Below are 16,136 nucleotides of genomic sequence, written 5' to 3'. Positions count from 1 at the left end.
ACTGTAGAGTTGTCAACAAGGGCGTAGCTAGGCATACTCAGTATACTCAAGCGAGTACCTTTTTCTGAGCATATCTTAAAAACTTTATGGATCAAACAGCACAGAATGTTTACAAGTGTATAAATTAGTGTCTATAGTACTATGCAAATAATGCTTACATGATAAAAATGTGCTTCTAAACCTAGCCTTTATATGGTTATAATTAGCAGCAACTGAAAATAGTGCATCATTTTCTGGTGTACAAGGGCAGCATTTTGAGTGATGAATACATTTAAATGTTAGAAAGGTGGTGAGAGCAGCATAATGTGGCATGAGTACAAACTATAAAATTCTAGCTACACCCCTACTTGCCAGTAATCATTTTCACAGCAGAGCGCAGTGATTATCTAGCATATCAATGCCATCTGCCAACTTGCAGCAGAATGGATGTGTAAAAGATAGCAACAGGTGTTTGAGACTGGCTTATGCTATACTACAATGGTTTATGCAGTTGCTCTAACGTGGGATGTTAATGAGGTCATAAATGTGATTCTTCTGTGATTACTCTTTAGCAAAGGAGGGAGGTTGTTTCATACTTTGCCACTGAAAAACTGAAAATTGAGAATTCCAAGTTTTTTGTTAATTTGGGAGCAGTAACAAAATGACGTTCAATATTTAAAGCTCTGAGTTGGAGTGGGCCGTCTTTGTGAGTTAGTTTGAAGAGAAGTTGGTAAGTAAATAAAACTGATTTATAACAAGGTGATGGATACACTCAAGCCAATGTAGATCACTTAAATAATGACAGTGGTTGGTTTTACTGCAGTGTCCTTTAGCAAATCTATTGATTCTGCTATGACTCTGTTCTAGATGTTCATGTAACAGATAGGAAGAATATATGGCGATACTGTAGTTGAGGGTCTCACCAGATGCGCAGTAGCAAGCCACGCCCAAAACCCACCCCCGTGATATGTCATTCATGAATATGCATTCCCTCCTAATGTACAACCGAAGGAAAAAAAAGTGCACTTGACGTTGTAATAGGACAGTAAATATAGCAGTAAACTGAAAGTAAATTACCGGTATGGCATGAACCGACATTTAAACAAAAAAAAAAAAACACTTTCTCGACCTTGGGGTATTTCAGTTTCTTAAGAGGACTGCCAACTGCTAAATTATGGTTTTGATACAACGTAATAGCTTCTTATTTAAACTAAAGTGCTTCCATTGTCATAGTGCTTTTAATAGCCAAACAGTCACCAAAATCTCATACTGACACTTTGAATGGTTATGTGCTGTCAGCACAGCACACAATCGTAACGGAAGTGTAACCGCTTCTTCTTTCTTTCACTCAGTTGTGGGGTTAAGTCTTTAAGTATTACAGGGTGTTGCAGCATGACTGAACTTTGATATGCACATATTGTGTATAACGGCAAGTTTTAATTGACCTAAAATGTTAATATATATATATATATATATATATATATATATATATATATATATATATATATATAATTTATTGTCAGTTTGTCAAAAACCCCAAGTAATATTCCGATCGGGTTTGTCACTCAATTTGCAACATGCCCACTTCTGCACGAAAGGAACTGGTGAGGCCCTTAACTACAATATCGCCGAATACACTAAAGATGGGATTGGTATGATCTGGTGTAGACTGCCTTATTAGTTAAGAATGTTTTGCCTTATGCATTTTACTTATTGCCAGACTGTTTTTTTGGATTGGCATTCTTTATGTAAAAATCAAATTTCAGAAAGTTGTTGAACATAACTTTGAAAAGTTTTATGGCTTTTCCGGATCTTAATAGTGTTGAATCATGTGCACTGAGCCACTGATGAGAAGACTGACCCTACTTGAGGATGCTAATACATAATTATTATTATTATTGGGGATTATAGTTGAAAGTTGGAGAGAAGACCAGAGATTTGTTTTTTTTTTATAAAAACTGAGATGAAGATCTGGAACAGGAAATGGGAAATGAAAGAATCAGGAGAAGTAATGGAGAGAGAGAGAGAGTGATGATTGGATACTTTGAGTACTGTATAAGTTTGAAATACCAAATATGATTGGCCATCTCATGAAAGCTGAGACTGAATAGCATTGGGCAAAGCATAGAGGTGTGTGACTGCAAGGTGAAATGAAGCTACAATTCCATGATTGCTTTTTGTGTCCTATTTTTCAGGCAAGTTAAAAAATCACCTAAATGTGCTTATAAAGAAGCCAGTGTTTTTGAAGGTTTGTAATAACTTAAAAAGAGAAGCCATACTAAAGGCTTCAGAGAAGTCCAGGAAGATTGTTCCAACAAAAATATAAAAGTAAAGCTCTTCAGATAAATTCAGTGAAATCGAGTGTGCCCGTGATTGGGCAGGAAACAAGGCTGAGTGCTGAAAATTATGTTAGAATTTAGTACCAGAGCTCCTAGTTGCACATTTAAACATCTATTTCAATATACCACCTTTTCTAATTTTTTTTTTATGTCTGTGGATAATCTTGATGGCAAAAATTACAGACTGTAGACTGTGACTATCAGGAAGGAGCAGACAGCTATGCATCCCAGTTCATGCACAGTATGGCAGTCACTCTTCCTTACAACATGGCAGAAGTTACAGCATGCCCTTCCTTTACAAATAATTTGTCTGTTAATAAACAATTTTGTCACATCAAGACTAAAGCTGTATGATTATATCTATTGTCGATGCACTTCAACTGCACAAAGTTATCACAATTACTTCCATTAAATGTCATTGTTAACAGCTACACTTCCATCACCTACATTTTACTCATGCTGCTTCTCATGACAAACATTGCTACTATTAAGTTAGATTGTCATTTCTGGATATGATCAAAGCTTGGTTGTGTCACATCAATGAGAGTCTCAGACAGAAGAAAGCAAAGGATTTGTGTGCATGTTCATAGGTTCATAGATTAGTACTAAGCTAACTGCTCTTGCGAGCCATTTTAAGCCTAGCCAATTATCCCTTGTGAGACTCAAACCCTGCACCTTGTGTTTGCAAGGCAAATACCTTAACCATTAGGCCACCCTCCCAACAATAAACAGCCTCTGCAAGGCTCAAACCCAGGACCCTGCACACCATAGACAAAGTGATTTACCACTAAGCCATGCCAGATACACATGTGCGTGTGTGTGTGCGTGTGTGTGTGTGCGTGTGCGTACTCTTCTCAATATACCAAAAACCAAACTGTTTTATTAGAAAACAATCTCATTTGGGACTATTCAGGTGGACTTTATAGGCAAAGTTTTTTAAATGGGTGGGAGGTTGGTATAATGGTTAATGTGTTTACCTTCCAGACAAAAGGTGCAGGTATTCATTCTTACAGCTAGATTTAAAATGACCCACAAGGGCAGTTAGCCTACTATGACTCTAAGTCTTTCTTGACTTTAGCTTGTAACACCAGTGGTCAAATTTCATTTTGACTGTATCAAGGGAAGTAGATTTGGGGATGATTTATAAAAGCATTTGTGAAACAGGACCTTTGACCACCACTTTCTGATGAGTAAAATTATGTCACTAAAACTGAATCACTATATTGTCATGTAGCTCTCAAGCTGTTTAACTGTCAGAATGCGGTGTATTAATTTTGGAAAAAAGGAAGCCCCTTAACAGAAGACCCAGATGGCCACAAGACTCAGGAGAAGGGCCACACTCATTTTTTTTCTATAAAGTTATAACAATAGGCGATGAATATTTAATCCTTTTTAGATCAGCAGAATATCTCACCCATGTCTGTCATTAGTAATATAATCTACACCAAAAAATACACTGCCATGGTTTGGATTCCCTCACAAACTTCTTTATTTGAACAATTCCACACAAGTTAAAAGATTGAGCACTTTCTTCCCTATGCCCAAGGGTTTCATCAGAATCTGTGTCTATTAACATTTTCCCCCTTTATATACTCTATAACAATGATGACATCACTAATTAAGCACTGATAAGAAAATGTATTTAAAGTGCATTTAAAGTGCACCATACTTCAGTTTAAAACCCTCTATTGTAAAAATCTTAAAACATTCTATTAAATACATGACAATTCCCTAAAAACACCTTTTATTAACATAATGTCTTCTGTTCCAGTTTCTACCCATTAAACTACTTCCATTTAAAATTTTATTTCTTGAACTCCATTTTTTTACACACTATAGGCTTAATTGATATTATTTCATTTAACCCTGGGGTTTGGCTTGCTTGTAACTTGATTTGCCATCTTGTTTCTCTTTCTTCTATATGGCTTCTGTAATCCCCACCCCTAGGGTTTTGTGACACTTTTTCTAAAATGCCAAAACTAAACTCTTTACAATTCAGGCAGATTGTGGAATGCCTATATAGGGCATTATTAACATTCTTGGTAGATATTTGATATGTATGTTCATATATCCTGTCCCTCAATCGTCTTTCAGTTTTACCTACGTAAAAGCTGGGACAGGATTTACACATAGCCAAATAAACTACTCCTGTGGTCTGACAGTTTCCCTTCTCAAATCTAACTGTAGTTTTTAATGAGTTGTTAATGGTAATGTTCTCTTCTGTACAAATGTACTTACATTGAGGACAATTTCCACATTTTGTAGTGCCATACCTACCCCTATTCTTTGTGACCGTTTCAAAGGTCTTTTTTAAATTAGGACCTATCTTATACACAAAACTTGGTTTTGAACCTCCTATAGCCCATAACTTCGGGTTATTTCTAAGAATAGCCCAATTTTTATTAACAATTTTTTCTACCTCGAATGCTTTACTCCTGTATGGAATAACCATAGCCTTTTCAAATCTATTGTTTTCTTCCTCTGTTTTATTTTTGCTTTCCTCTATAGCACTTAAATTCCCTAATAGGGGCTTATATTTTTCCCCCATTCACTTCTTACATATCGAACGTATTCATCTATAATTTTTGTTGGATACCCTCTCTCTTGAAATAATTTTGATGCCTATTATTTCTTTATACAACTGCTTTGTCTTCTTGAAGAATTTGTCAGAGCTGCGGCTGAGTTAAGTGACGTTGCTTCTGATGTATCAAATATTCAAATGTATCCTTATACTTTATTTATGAATGTTTAATATGCATGATTGATTAGTACTGTTTAAACTGCTTTGAGTATTCTGTAGTGGGGCTTGAATGAAGTAAAGGCCTTTACTTAGAGGCCCAGCCTACTTACTTCAAGTAAATAAAACTAAACTACAGAAAGACATGAACAAGGTGAGGTTTCTAAAATACAGTATGCTAAAAATTAATGAATAATGTTATCTGAGGTAAATAACCTGGCAAAAAGTATGTGAATATAAAGACATAAGACAATGGGTAGATTCAGATTTGTCATTTAATAATGACAGAGCTAGAACAGACACCATAGCTTATAAAATTCCAGGGAAAATACTTTAGATATGTCCTAACTAGAAGTGTAAATACTGGGGCCACTGTAGAATAAGAACTTGATTAAAATAACTGGCTATCCCACACCTATATTGGCTCCAGATAAAAAAACTGTCTAGCACATAGAACAGAGAGAGAGAGAAGATTACAAAATCAATTAAAATTAGGAAGGACATAAATGTATGATCAAAGGTACTTGCATCTTTATCCACTGAGCAAGCTGGAGACTGGTGAAACATTCCTTCTTGTGGAGAGTGGTCAGACCTTGAAATGGTTTGTTGGAAGTGATGGTGGACAAAAATTGCAGCTAAACTGAATAGAGACAAGAACAGACGAGGGACTTGATGGATGATATGGAAGGGTGAGACTGGTTTGTTATCTGGCTGCACAAATAGACAGATTGAATAATATATTCAATCTTTTCAGCCAAATGCTTTCCATGTATGCTCATAAGTGGATATAAAATTAGAAAGCATCGGCAAGGAAATATATTTCAGACAGGAACCTGAAAGAAATTTCCACTGAGTTGATACTAAAGAAATATAATTATAAATGACAGCAGAACAGATGCATAACAGTGTGGAGTATGGGCCAGTGTGAAACTCCAGCACTGTAGTGTTAAATCACACAAAAGAAATGGAAATGGTTTTCTACTTGCTTCATTGTTCCCTCTTTCTTCACTCCTTTTCTCTTGTCCTTCCTCCATCCCTTATAACTACAGTATCTGTAAGCTCTGTTGGCACTGAGGGATACAGCCCTGACTATGATCCAGTGGACCCCTGACCGGGTTTGATTAGCAGAGCCAGCATGAGGGAAAGGGAAACTAGGAGAATTTACTTGCTTCCTATCTCTGGGAGAAGTGTTGAGGAGACATGCTGGCAGACAATCCCTGGAGCCCTCAGTATTGACTAGAACTCAGAATGGAAACAGGGCTAGGCTTGTATAAGCATTACCACTTTTCGGGGTAGGAGTAAGCATTCTCATAGTTCACACCTAATTGCGGGTACTGGCCTGCAGGAGGAGTGCAAGCATGTACAAGGCAGGGTCTCAATCAAAATAAATATAAGTACCTTCCCTGTAGGGCTATACTGGCTTCCTGACCCGCTAATCTCCTGCAAACCTCACTTTGCAAGAAGTCATACTGCTGGTGGCCCAGCTCTACCACAGATGATCATCCCAACTCATATAACAAGCATGGATTTACAAAAAAAAAAAAAAAAAGATAATTAAATGCTTAAAGCATTATATAAATAACTGTGATATCTATCAAAAAATGCCTAGAGTGAGTGAATCTTGTGCAGTTTGATTTACAAATTTGTAACGTTTCCATCAGGACCAGGTCAGAAACGCAAGGCATAGGTCACCTCTTATCAACCTGTAGGAGACAGAATACAGTGACAGGGCTTTCAGTCTTTCCAAGTAAGACTTGTTTTGTGTAACCTGTAATTTCTTGATGAGAAACCTCTGAGGTCTCTCCAATTGTTGCAGGTGTCTGATGAAGTACATGCAAAAAAGGAGCATTGTTCTTAATTATTGGTCTGATGAGGGCTGAGTATAATGGAATTATAATATCCTTAGATCTAGATGTGATGCCTTTACTTATAAGATGTGCAACATAGAAGGATTTCCTTACTACTGTGGATACATGATGGTCAAAGTTCAGGTTGCTATCAACCTGAGTACCCAGATCAAGTACCAATGGGTCTACATTTACCAGGTGCTGCAGGGCTGTCATTTTTCCCAAAAGGAATAATAATGCATTTTTTTGCATTTAGCTTTAATCCATGGCTTTGGCACCAATCATTTGTCTGTGACAACTCTGTTTGCAGAATATTAACATCACTGGGGACTCCCAGTTTGCAATCATCAGTGAACATGGTCAGCCACAGGCGGTCCAAGTTTGCCTAGACTTCTGAGAAATTCCAAACAATAAGGGGCCCAGCACAGAGCATAGTGATATGCCACTGGTGACTGGTCTTTTGCTAGAGGTGAAGTCACCAACCTTTACAGTATGCATTCTATCGGTGAACCAGTTGGCTACCCATCTGGTAATGTAGGGGTTAATTCCCAATTGGTAGAGTTTCTCTAATACCCGAGTGGGGGATTGTGTCAAATGCCTTGGCTTGGTCCAGATAGGCAGTATGCACTATCTTTCCCTTGCCCAGTGCCTTGATGACTTTCTCAAAGAAGTCAACCATGTTTAATAGGTATGATGTACCTTTAACAAATCTAAACTGGGCTGGGTCCAGAGTTTGATATTACCTATGTCCTTGTTAATAAGCTCCATAATGATTCTTTCCATGGCCTTTCAGATGAGGCTAGTCAAGCTTATGGACCTATAGTTCCTAGGGTTGGTTGATGGTACCTCTTTGTGCAGAGGGATTACTGTTGCTGTTCTTTTGTTCTGCAGGAACATAGCCAGTTTGAAGGCTGTGGTTAAACAGGGATCCAAGTAGGTCTGCCAGGTCATGTTTTAAGTTGTTTATAAGGCAACCTAGGATGTTGCCTGGTCTCATTCATGCTGCACTTTTGGCCTTGGAGAGGGCCAAGATGACCTGCTCTCTTGAGATAATAGGCTGAGGAATGGTGGCAGGTATACTTTGGGGGATGACTCAAGGGAGAAAGTGGGGGGGGGGGTTACTCAAGATCCGTGAGCTAGCAGGTTGCCTTTTACCTCTGGGTGAGTATGGGTGGTGCCATCCACAACCAGTTCAGCACATAGTTGGATATTCCCTTTTAGATTTTAGATGTAGTTCAAGAATGCCTTGTAATTACCCTTAGCTAGGGAGGTTATTTTTGCTTTGTAATTAGCTTTGGAGGACCTGAAAAGATCTCTAATTTGTTTGTTTACTCTAGAGAGGGATTTCTGCTGAGCCAGTTCCCTCTTGTTCTCGGACATTAGTTTCTTTCTGTTGTTGTTCAGCCTGTTTATACTAGGGGTCCACCAGGTAGCTTGTTTTTTCAGCAAGACCTGGCTTTATTCCAGTCAGGTACAGCCAATTCTATACAACTGCTTAAATGGTTATACAGGGCATTGGTGTACACCTCTGCATAGCAGTCTGTGTTATCTGCATTTGAGAGGGCTATGAAACTTCTGATACCATCACTTAGAAGGTGGTAACTTGTCTTTGAAAAGACTTTTTGTACTTGATGGAGTATCTGGGCTTATAATTACATTGAATGAGACTGATTTATTGTCCAATCTTTCCAGGGAGAACATCAAACAGGAGGGTTGCAATGATCTCGCACATTATAAGTACTATGTCTAGGACATTTGAGACTCTTGTGGGTGCACTGACTAACTGCTGCAGAGCATTTGCATTGACAAAGTCCAAGAACCTTTGAGCTAGCATGTTTGTGGTCATGTATGTTTCCCAGTTGATGGTAGGAGAATTAAAATTATCCATGAGTAAGGTGTTGGGCTGTACTGCAAATGACTCCAGTAAGTCCAGGTATGTGGTACGCTTTTCCTTTTTCATAGTGAGGACCTATAGCTAGTTATGATGTGGTAGGGGGCTTTGCCTATAGTTAATTGTACATGGAGTAGCTTAAGACAGTCATATTATTTGACCAGTCTCGAGGTGTACTTACCCTTAATGAAGATAGATACATGTCCTCCTTTGGTTCTTTCAGACTCAGTTTGTGGTCTGAACGCATGAAAGGCATTGTGACCCTGCATGGCTGGGGTGCTTTCTCTGCACCTTTGAATTATGTCTCTGTGACTATGCAGATGTCAGCATCTTCCAAAGTGAGAACTGCTTCCAAGGAGTGCAGTTTTTTGTTTAGAATCCTAGCGTTAAGCAGCAGTACCTTAAGTTTATGTAGAGAGGATTTTGTTATGCTGGGGGGGGGGGGGGTTGGTTATTTTGATACTGCCAAGGCACAATAGGACTAGCTAATACCTTTGCCAGTATATTGAAGGTGGGAGGTTGGCATAATGGTTAAGGTGTTTACCTTACAGACACAAAGTAGAGTGTTTAAGGGTCTACATCAGATAGTCAAAGTTCCGTAACTCTGAACACCTAATTATGTTCCATTATGTTCAAAGTTATAAAATTTTGACTACGCAAAAAAAATAAAAAAACAACGGACAAAATAATAAAGTGTTGTAAGCAGAAGGCAAGCCCCCCTGCACCCCACACTACTTAAATATACCAACTCAGAGATCTCACCACATTGAAGTGAACAGAAACCTCCACTTATGGAAATTTCCTTTCAAATGCTTGAACTTTTACAAATTCGAACATATGGTCTCGACCATATGTGGTTCAAACTTGTAAAAGTTTGACTATGTGATAGGAACCCGGGGGTTTAATTCTCCTAATGGGGTAATTAGCTAGGCTTAAAATGGGCCAAAGGACAGTTAGTCTAGCACTAATCTATGAACCTATGAAAGCCTAGAGGGGATAGGTGCACACCATGGTGCACACCATCTCTGGCAAAGCAGTATGCACTGTCAGCCATGTTTTCCCAGACTGACAGATATTGGATTCCTTTGGACTGATGCCAGAAGTTACATCAATCATTTTTTGTTTGTATTGTGGCATCATTCTTGAAGGTAAAATGTTGCTGAAGGCTAGGCTTATACCTGCCTGTGATACATAATCTGAGAGCTCAGTCATGTCTCTCTTTATATAGTCCAGTGAGGTACATTTCAGGTCATTCACTCCCACATGGCCTATGATGGAGTCATAATATTACTTGCAGTTGAGTGGCTTGAATGCATGAGTGACCTGATGGATTTTGGCACCTAACAGGCAGCTAACCATAACCTGCTCCTTATCCAGCCTGGAGAGGGGAACATCCATGTGTTTCATAATGGAGTCACCTATGACCAATACATTAGGTTTTGTGGTGTAATGCTTTATGGGATTATTTGTTGAGACACTGGTGTGTGTTATGTGTTGTGATTGTTGTTTCCATTGTTATGGGTGTAAGTAGCTTCCATTTGGGAGGCCTCTTATCTTTTGGTAAGTTACTAGTGAATAGCTCCACATATGTGGGTTTATGTGTCGTGTCCTTATTTAGTGTGGAAAGTGTGTGTATGCGTGTGCGTGTGTGTGTGTGCTGACAACCTGTTTAGCATTCAATTTGTCCTTATGTGAAAGTCTTGCATCCAATTTTATAGTATAACTACATCTCTCACATAAAATAGTTGTTTATTTCAGGAATAAGTGGTTGTCAGTATACATGAGACAATTGATACATTGCCTCAGGCTGATTATGTCTATCAGGTTGACCATAGAGATGATGGGAAACTGCCCATCCATTATAGCAGGTTCTTACTGTATTTTTATTAGGGAAAGGAATGGGTTAATTTGACAGGACTGTGCTGGTAGCACCAAGACTACAAGAGGGACCTATACTTTGTGTAGGCTAAGGTTGATCAATAAGGCAACGCTGCTCAGTGTGCAACTGAGTTGCCCCTAGAGCAGCAGAGAAGCTTAGAAGGGTTTCACTGACATCTGTTTAGGGAAAACTGAGCTCCTAGGCTTTTGTGTCTATACAGGGCACTGCTAACCACTGCTGAGTGAAGAGTAGCACCACATAAATGTGAGGCTTAAATATGAACACTGAAAAACAAGGTTTAAGCTAACTACCAATTCAGAAAGCACACAATAAGCCTCTCATCAGCAATCCCCAACTCAGACATGTTTGATCAGCATACTTCTGCCACAAGGGTGCAGAAGAATACATTCTTAATGTAGAATAGCTGGATTGGAGACCAAGTGTAACAAGACCACACAGACTATTTTCAGAACCCCTACAGCTAACAGATACAATGTAATACAGTGCAAAGCAGCAACAGAGAGTACAGTATTTCTGAGACTGCTGAAGTGCAGTCACAGTATATAAGAGATGTGCAAAAATATTTAGAACTCTTTTTTGCATTTCCCAGCTCAGACAGAACAGGTCAACACCTACTGACAATAAATGAATAATCCCAATCCTCCTAATGCAAAAGCATTGTAAATGAATGTCTGGAGTGAAATCCTACCACAAACAAACTTAAAAGATACAAAATTCTACTACAAACAAGCTTAAAGATATGGCTATAGCAGTGTACTTTAAACAGCTTATAAAAGTCTGATTATTCAATAAAAGTACTTTGCTTTGTATAAATGAGCTAAGAGCCACTCAGTTGTACAGAATTTATAAAGGCACTAAAAACAAGAGAAGATGACTAATAAGCCCTCCCTACATGCAGAAATCTCAGGTGTTTCCCCAACCAAAACAGACCAGGCTACCTCCCAGTGCACTAAATGGAAAATCCACTGACGTCTTAATGTAAAACAAAGTGCTTGCTAGAGTCTAAAAATACACTACTTTATCAAACAGCTATCTAGAACATGAATTCTAATCAAGTAAATGAAATGAACAGGGAATAAGAGGCAAACACACTTTCAATATAAGCATAAAGAAAGGCAAATAAATAATTCAATATATCAACAGTAGTATAGAAATGGTTGAACTTATTAAGCTCAATTTACAGTAGAAGTGAGCAGCTTAAAATTAGCAGCTTTAAAAAGTAGATCAACAAATGGGAGGGTGGGTGGTAAAACCTAGCAGGGAATCACCAGCAGTGCATTAGTTTATGTAGGCTTGAAATCTTTTCAGACAAAGATAAAGACCTATCATTTCACTGTGTATTTAAATATCACTCAAGAGACAATTTAACCAACTAAACATGTGAAATATGCAGCCTAGATAATTTAAGTGTCTATCTGTCACATAGAACAAAAATATCAGGCCTAGCAGATTTCGTAAAACAGAAAACAAAATAGAGAAGGTAAAACAGAAAGTAGCTCCATCAGTCACAGACAAAAATATAGGTTTATTTTTCTGACACAGCAGGGTATCACCAGCAGTGCTTAAGTTTATGCAGGCTTGAATTTTTTTTTAGACAGACAAAGGTCCAGAATTTCATTATATATTTATGTATCACTCAAGAGACAATTTAACCAATTAAAAAAAACATGTGAAATGTGCAGCTTAGATAATTTAAATGTCTATCTTTCACAAACAAAAACATCAGGCCTAGCAGATTTCTTAAAATGGAAAACAAAATGGAGCAGGTAAAACAGAAAGCAGCTTTATCAGTCACAGACAAAAAACGTGTGATCAGCATAATCACAGTCTGAACTTACATGTATTTTATAACGAGGTTCAAGGAGTCAAGCATAAGGACATCAAAGTCTCCCTGCCAGATGCTTCAGAGCAACAGAGCCTGTATACATGCCCCTATTTAAACACATGCCTGTGAAAAAGGCACTGCTTACAGAAATATATCAAAGTTATATAATAAAATTGCAAACCCTGCCTAATACATCACAAGACCTCCATCATGTGCCACTGGCAATGGTGAACTAAGAAGCAGAGGAGAGATTCACCAAAAAAGTAGTATCACATGACAATGGAGACAGCTGTATATTTGTTTTAGCCAATGACTGGAATGTTTGTAATCTCTCCATTGCACTATTTTGACTAATGGAATACATAGCTAAATGGGTTTACAAAACATGCATCCAGCATTTCATCTTTAATTCACCCACATTTCGCACATTTATCTCTCAACACAGTTGTAAGTTTACTTTGATATTACTATATGGCCTTACTAGTAGACCTATTTAGGACCTATATGACTTGCTATTTATGATTTTATATATATATATATATATATATATATATATATATATATATATATATATGTGTGTGTGTGTATGTGTGTCTATGTGTGTGTATGTGTGTGTGTGTGTGTGTGTGTGTGTGTGTGTGTGTGTGTGTGTGTGTGTGTGTGTGTGTGTGTGTGCGTGTGTAGGTATACTGATAACCTCAATGGAATCCATGCATGCCATCCACATGGAATTATTTACTATGAAAAGCAAAGTGCATCAGTTTTGTCTGGTAAAGTCTCTCTCGATACCACTGGATTCAGGATTTACAGTCCTGTGTAATATGACTGATGGTTTTTTCTACCTAATAGCTACTGCCTGCTGTAGTTAACAGTACCATTCAGGCAAAAGCTGTGCTCCAGTAGAATCTCTTACTCCTCCAGTTATCAGTAAAGATTATTTACTGAAACTTCTCTTGCAGACACACTTCTTAACCTATTTAACTTAAGTTTATTTAACTTAAGTTTATCTATTATTTTTCCCCAGATGAGTGATACACTGTGGTGGTGATACCCTGCCATATGGGTGGCCTTATAATTGACATATGTAATTACAACTCTATCAGTCTTACAAGTCTGACCTGCAGAACCATATAATGTATTATAAGTGACCTCTAACTACAATATCAAAAATCTTACTAAACTTGAACCTTTGTTTTTTTTAGCATGATAAATTTCTTTAAAAGGGTTATGGAGTTTGTAGATGGTGTCCATGCAATGGGCCTTTCCTGGCCAAGACCTTTGACATTATTCCCCATGCAGAGATCATACAAAAGTTAAATGGATAGCAAATTGGCTGAAAGACAGAACCTACATAGTGCAAGTTGCAGGTGCCTCAGAAAGTATGAAAGTGACCAGTAGTGTCCTTCAGTGCTCATTTACCCACTCTTCATACCTTTTTGATATTTGCTTCTCAGATTTCCAAGCCAAGAGCCAATACCTTTGGCTACCAAAGTTTGTAGCAGACTACAAACTGAGGGACGGTTGTAAGTCACCATATGACATCCAAACCTTCCAGAATGAACTCTGCCTAGTAAACCTTTAATGTACTAAAACTTGATTCAAGCTAAATGCTAAAAGTATAGTGTCATCACTGTTGGTTGACATCCCTCCCCTCATCATACAGTGTAGACTGCATGTCACTACAAAATGAAAATGTCATCAGGGACCTAAGTATTTAAGGTGATAGCACTTTCTTTTTTAACATCATGTGATAATGGTTGTAAGGAAATCCTTTTATTTAGCCCAGCTAATTTCTAAGGGAATATCATGAAGGATTAGAGAGGTATTCACTTCTTTATAATCAGTGTTGATCAGGCTAATTATTGAGTAGAACACTTCCTTTGGAGTGTATCTCAATAAGCACATTAAAGAATTAGAAAGATAAAAGTTTCCTTTCTAAAAATATAATAGGCCTAAAGTCCCTGAGCTACCAGGAAAGGTAGCTGGAAGCTATATTCCTTTAATCAGTGTCTGTAGATCTTTGAAGGAGTTCTCTGCTCACTTATTGTACCATCAAAGACCTGATTGTTCTGGACCTCCTGTATGTCTACAAGTCCAGTATCTCCACCAATACTAGAATTAGGGACCAGATCCAGCACCTTCCAAACCTATGGAATAAACTTCCCCTGGAAGTAAGCAGTGCAACTTACTATCTTCCTTTAAACATAACCTAGATGACTGGCTGGGTATTCACAAATTTATTCATGGATTGCCTTGTATTGCTGCCCTGGAGAAAAGAGGTTCAGCCTACAAAAGGGTACTGGCAATGTGTCAATAGTTATAAGACTCAGTGGCCTTGGAATAACAATGAATCTATAAATCTATAAAGCATTCACTGCAGAACTCAGGTGAACCATGAAATACCTGCCAGAACTCAAAGTATGTGTCCACCTTCCCACTGTCCATGTGGATGATACCTAACTATAAGACAGGGTCATGGCCTGCACCTGAGGTTCTTCGCAGGATTGAGAACATTGTATTCACATCCATTTGATTAAAACAAAAGCTAGAATGTGATGTGTGTTACTTATATGTCCAGGAAAATTGTTTAGGTGGAGGTTGTACTATGGGACCTTCTACACACTCACCAGGAGTCAGATAACTGCATGCCAACAGTACAGACAAAAAAAACACTAAAAAAAAAAATCAGTCTGGAAAAATTCTTTTATTTAGCATATGTGAAAAACGTGTCCACTCCTAGCAATCCAGTAGTGAATATTAACAAGCACTGAATTTCTCAACTAATGTAAACTTCCAAACTTGCCCAAATACAAACAGAGCAAACATGGGGTTCTGTGCCCCGGCAGCTTTAAAAAACAAACTTAAGGTTACACTAACTCACAGAAAAGAACTGCCTAAGAGGGAACATTATTGTTATAATCACAAAACATGTTTTAGTTTGAGTCATTTCTCCATCTAAACCTCATGGTGGTACTGTACCCCCCTGCATCTTTAAATAAACAAATCTGAGAATCTGAGGCTGTGGCAATTCACAGAGAATAATAAACACTTATACATGGAATTTTTGCATGGAAAAGGCTGCTTTATTGTTCTATCAGCAAAACGGTCCTTTTAATAACATCAGGGAACTGCAGTTTGGATAGCAGAAATTCTGACAGGTTACCCTTTGTCTACTGTGTGTGCCTTCATGTTGTCTGAATGTAGTGAAGTTAGTGGACTTACTTCCAAGGTGATCACCAGTATAAGTTCAGGGACTTTACTCATGCCCTGGAAAGTAAGACATTACTGTAACTTTGCATGCACAAGCATGCATAAATGCTTATGTTGCCTTTTCCACTCAGATGCATCCAGATTATTTTTACATTTGCACATATGACCGATACTATTCCCCCAGAGTGATTAAGTGGTGCAGTTGTTAGTACTGCTGCTCATAGCAGTTGGTTCTCCAGTCTGATTCTAACTAGTATTCCTTCTGTGCAGAGTTTACATGGTTCTTTGAATATATCTGGGTTGTTCTCCAGTCTGATTCTAACTAGTATTCCTTCTGTGCAGAGTTTACATGGTTCTTTGAATATATTTGGGTTGTTCTCCAGTCTGATTCTAACTAGTATTCCTTCT

At 38.0% G+C, this 16,136-nt stretch overlaps 1 protein-coding gene across 3 annotated transcripts in view; it reads right to left on the bottom strand.

Moving 5' to 3' along the window:
- The window catches only part of LOC122816589 (putative sodium-coupled neutral amino acid transporter 10), a 436,081-nt gene that overhangs the window by 136,774 nt on the left and 283,171 nt on the right, over positions 1-16,136 (bottom strand). The gene's annotated exons all lie outside the window — the stretch shown is intronic.

Source organism: Protopterus annectens, chromosome 12.part0, assembly GCF_019279795.1.
Source record: "Protopterus annectens isolate FY-2018-M chromosome 12.part0, PAN1.0, whole genome shotgun sequence".
Taxonomy (NCBI): Eukaryota; Metazoa; Chordata; order Ceratodontiformes; family Protopteridae; genus Protopterus; species Protopterus annectens.
Note: the sequence above shows the minus strand (reverse complement) of the source record. Positions and strands in the feature narration are given on the sequence as shown.